The following is a 5,499-nucleotide window of genomic DNA, read 5'->3' on the forward strand; positions in this document are numbered from 1 at the left end:
TGAGATCAAGAAGTTGTGATGAGTTCTATTAGATAAGGAATCTAATGGGAATTCACAAATATAATGTAATTCTCAACATATCTAGGATATGATAAAAAAAAAAAAATCCTCTTTGAAGATTTAAGACAGTTAGTTGACCCACATCAACACTATGAAGCTTCGGTTAGCTGAAGCTTAGGGCAGTCTGACCGGTATGGTGTTATTTAGAAATCTTATCAAAGTGAAAAGGATTTTTGATTGACTATGGTTCAAATAACACCATACCGGTCAGATTGCATGGTCGATCAATTTTTCATCTTTGTCGATCAAATTTCACTTTGATAAGATTTCTAAATAACACCATACCGGTCAGACTGCCCTAAGCTTCAGCTAACCGAAGCTTCATAGTGTTGATGTGGGTCAACTAACTGTCTTAAATCTTCAAAGAGGATTTTTTTTTATTTATCATATCCTAGATATGTTGATGGCATTTTTGCATTTTCAAGACATCAAAAATGGCATTTTTGACCCACATCAACACTATGAAGCTTCGGTTAGCTGAAGCTTCGGTTAGCTGAAGCTTCGGTTGACCCACTATCCTAGATAGTTGACCCACATCAACACTATGAAGCTTCGGTTAGCTGAAGCTTAGGGCAGTCTGACCGGTATGGTGTTATTTAGAAATCTTATCAAAGTGAAATTTGATCGACAAAGATGAAAAATTGATCGACCATGCAAAAATGTCTTGAAAATGCAAAAATGCCATCAAAAATGCCATTTTTGAACCATACCGGTATGGTGTTATTTGACCATCAAAAATGCCATCAAAAATGTCTTGAAGATGAAAAATTGAACCATACCGGTATGGTGTTATTGACCATGCAAAAATGCCATCAAAAATGCGATCATCAAAAATTGATCGACAAAGTGAAATTTCATTTTTGATTGACTATGGCAGTCTGACCCACATCAACACTATGGTATATTGCATGGTCGTGCTCCAGTTGAGAGTTTAATTGACTGCTTGAAAATTGATCTAGATTAAGAATGGCTTAACACAAATGGGAATGAAAGGTTAGTCCATGTCTCATGTTCAACATGATGCTTATTAAATTAAGGATGCCAGATTCTCTCTAGGATGATAAGCCGCCAAGGGGGGTGCACCCCATGGTGGATCGATCTTAACTATATGTACGTACGTACGTATGTATGCATGTATGTATAACCTATAAATCGTCCAGTTACGATCAATGAGAACAACCATTCCGCTTAATTGTCATCAATTACGTCTCCTAAATCATGTATCACGTATAGAAATTTATTGTTGGCTCGTAAATCATTTTTTACGACTGGTATCAGAGTAGGCGTTGCTCATGATACATCAATTTTCGCTGCAATTTGAGATTTTAGACCTAGTTTTGGTGTTATTGCACTTCCCATATTCGAACATATTTATATCAAATTTGCGTACGTTTGATGAAACTGATTGAAGATTTGAGGTCGTCTACCTAATGAGCATTTATTGATCATTTTAGATGTTAATTTTGCATTTGGATCGATGAGTTAGATTATTAGAGCCTACATAACTCACCATACGCTTCAGATCTGCTTCCATACGCCTCAGATTCATTCCCGTACGCTTGTTATGACATTCGTCAATTTTTTTTGTTTTTTGACCCAATTCGTTTTGGTTTTCAATGTAATCCTAGGTGCTATTCAATCAATAAAGTGTTAGAATTTTTATATTATAATAATGGTTAGAGGTAAACAAAACAAATTTGTTATTAAAAATAGTTACTAATAAGTTTTATGAGAAAGGATCATATAGAAAGTGTTTTTTTGGTGAGAAATATAAGAACCAATCAAAATGAGTAATCAAAATTAATAATTAAAATATGCAGAGCAATATTGTAAAATCTTATATTTTTAATTCCTGTAATCATCCGTTATTACGTTACATATTTTGTCGATCTCTTAAGCTATCAATCAGGCGGTTTGTAAATAAGTGTATTTTTTATCAATATTTCACAATCGATTATGCTATCAATCATGCGCCGGAGATCAGGGTATTTTTTTTCAGAGTTCAATTATAAGAAAGGACTTCAATTCCTTTGCCTTCGACATTCAAGTTTTTTCACAATTGGGATGGACAATCTGGTTGAACTAGGTACGTATCTTTGTTTTTCAGTTTTTATTGTTCAATTGCTTTGCTATGGTTAAAGGTTGTAATGCACAAATAACAAATTGTTGTCGATTAATAAAACCTTTGTGTTGTCAAAAGAACCAAGCCCTTTATTGCACCAGGCACTAGCCATTCACATGTTTTGTTTTTGCGGTTGTCATGTGTATTGTTATGACACACACAATCAATAAGCTGAACATTCAAGTTTGTTAAACTTGTGTTGTTTTTGAATGTTTTAAACCTAACCTGCAGTTGTATGTTGGTTACTTGATTCGCATATGCTCCTTGTTGTAATGCACATACTTACTAACTAAAAACATTAAGGGTTGTAGGTTGTTTAGCCATCATGTGTTGTTATTTACAGATTCATCCTAAATGTAGACTACCACATATTAGGGAGGCCTCGATATTAGGTGTGTGTTATGTTAGAACCATACCAGTAAGATTAAAAAATATAGATGTTTCTTTTCAAATTTTGTTGTTTTAATTAAATTAGTTTCACTTGTTACATAATGTGGTTTATTTTAATCATCACCTAGTGCTGTTTTTTGTTTTCATATGTTACATAATGTGTTTTTTCAGAGCCATTTGTTGAGCAAGATGCTAACGAGAACTATGGTGTTGTTATAGTTCGAACATCACCTAGGTCAGGTATGAAGTATTATACTCCAGATGTTCCACTTTCAAAAAGGCCACAGATTGATATGATATTTCAAACCCTTGATCAAGCTCTTGCATTCTACCTTAACTACTCCAAACTCGGTGGATTCACAGTTCGAAAGACCACACAAGTAACCAAGTGTGGTTTGATAACACTAAAATATTTTGTTTGTTCGAAAGAAGGTTATAAAACTTTTACTAAAGTTGATACTTTGAATGATCCGGAGGCTTCGGATCCTACAAAACAACGTCATAATAGGCCCTCTATTCGAACCGGATGTCACACACATTTGAAGCTTTCCCTTTCTGAAAACAACACATACAAGGTTTATGCCTTTTTGGAAGAAAACAACCATCCACTAATCGAGGCTTCAGATTATCAGTTTACGCGTGCAGCCAGACAACTCACATATGTAAAACAGGAAATGATAAAGAGTTTGTCAAAAATGAATATAGGACCTGTAAAGGCCTTCAATTTCATGAGAACACATTATGGTGGGTTTGAGGAAGTTGGCGTTACTGCTAATGATTGTAAGAACTTCAAAAGGAATATTATTTAGTACATTGGTAAGTATGATGCCCAAATGGTTGTTCAGTGATTGATGGATAAAAAGGAGTATTTGCCTGATTTTTCATGTGAGTACACTACTGGTAATGAGGGAAAGCTTGCTGGTCTTTTTTGGGCTGACGAAGAAATGAAACATAATTACCTTACGTTTGGGGATGTAGTGTCTATTGACTTAACATTTCGTTCAAATAAGTATGTTTTCCTTGCTTTTATTTTCAATTATTATGCTTAATTATATTTTCACTTGTGCTGGTATTAGCTTACACTTTTCTATAGGTATGACATGGTGTTTGTCCCGTTCACGGGCATTGACAACCACCATCGCAATATAACTTTTGGTGCGGCATTGGTGCATCCGAGACTACTGAGTCCTATAAGTGGTTGTTAAAAGTCTTTAAGAAATCGATGGGCAGTGAGCCTTGTGTTGTTGTCACCGACCAAGACGCGGCTATGAAAAATGCCATCCAACAGGTCTTTAGTAATTCGCGAAACCGGTTGTGCATGTGGCATATTATGCGAAAACTTGCAGAAAAGGTTATTAATTATATTCAATTATATTAAACACTTTTGTGATACACATGCTTGTAAAACCAACTAAATTTGTTTTTTTATCAGGTTGGGAGTAGTTTAACAAAAGATAAAACCTTCAAGCGAAGGATTTGTGACATTGTATGGACTGATTCAATTGAACCTGCTCCGTTCGAAACTGAATGGATGAAGATCATGCTAGATTTTAATTTAACAGGGCACAAATGGTTGACTGATATGTACTCTATGAGGAGTGATTGGATTCCCGCTTATTACCGACACGAACCTATGTCGGGCCTCATGCCAACAACTTCACGGTCCGCAAATCCCGATTTTATCAGTGGTCTTGAAATTGAGAGACAAGTGAACATGATATACACACGAAACATTTTCAATGATGTACAATAAGAAATTTATTGTTCTATTCATAGATGTGCGTCTATGGTCGTCTCTCTAGTTGGCGATTTTAGAAAGTTTTCCATTAAGGACAAAGACATTGTTGGCAATGTCTTGTTTGAGGTACACGCCATCTTAACTTATGTACATTTGTTAGATAACATATTTGTTTCGACTACATTAAATTTGTATTGTTATCATACTAATATTTTCCTTTTTTTAGGTGCACTTTAGAGAGGTTGATATGGTTCTCAAGTGTAGTTGCCGTAGGTTTGAGCAATATGGGTTGTTATGCAGACATATATTTTACGTGATCAACTTTTGCGAAGTTAAGGTCTTTCCAAAACACTATGTACTGAGGCGATGGACAAGACAGGCTGTTCCTAGATCATCCTTACGATTACACAATACGAACGAAAAACTAAAAAATGTTCAAGGTGCTCAAGGTGTTGTCTGTGACATCATGGTAGATGTTAAATGTGTTGTTTAGCGTTTGATAGGAAAAATGGATGAGCTTTCTTTGTTTAGTAAATTTATACAAGGATATATGGGTCAGGCAGATGAGTCTACATCTGCATCCCAACCTGAACCCAACAATGACATGATTGCTAACTTACTTAGAATTAACCAACCTTTTGAAGACATCGTTTGTGTTCCAGTTGGAATTAGAACTAAAGGTTGTGGGTCTAAGAAACGTTTCAAGTCCATTCGTGAGCAGATAACAACCAAACCACCACGGAAACCGAGGACATGCCAAATATGTGGGTCTGAAGAGCACGATAGGCGTACATGCGACAAGCGTCCAAAAAGTTTTAAATCAGTTTACTTTTGTTGTTTCTTTTACTTCCGTTGTTTCATACAACTTTATAGTTTATCTGCATTGATCTTATGTTTTCTAGAATAATATTATTACTTGGTGTTATGACATGTGTTAATTTTAAATCAGTTTCTTCTTCAAATCAAATGTGTTTGCATATTATATATTAAACATATATGTCGTTTACCCCTTTGTATCAATGTCTAATGATATGTGCCAGTTTAATCTTAGCTCATGCTCTATTTTTGTCAGCTTAATTTTTTCGTAACAGTTGATTTTTTCATGTTTTTGGACCAAAGCTATCAACAACCGGGTCAACCACTAGTTGCATTTTTGGGGCATACTTGCAGCTGTAGTTTCATCAACTAG

The 5,499-nt window shown here is 35.1% G+C and overlaps 1 pseudogene; it reads left to right on the forward strand.

Moving 5' to 3' along the window:
* The first annotated feature begins 1,040 nt into the window (after window positions 1-1,040).
* On the forward strand, window positions 1,041-4,803 carry LOC143544644 (protein FAR1-RELATED SEQUENCE 5-like; annotated as a pseudogene).
* The last annotated feature ends 696 nt before the right edge of the window (window positions 4,804-5,499 follow it).

This window comes from Bidens hawaiensis, unplaced genomic scaffold (assembly GCF_021521415.1).
Source record: "Bidens hawaiensis isolate Kalapana, Puna unplaced genomic scaffold, B.hawaiensis_p1.1 tig00013649_1, whole genome shotgun sequence".
NCBI classification, from domain to species: Eukaryota; Viridiplantae; Streptophyta; class Magnoliopsida; order Asterales; family Asteraceae; genus Bidens; species Bidens hawaiensis.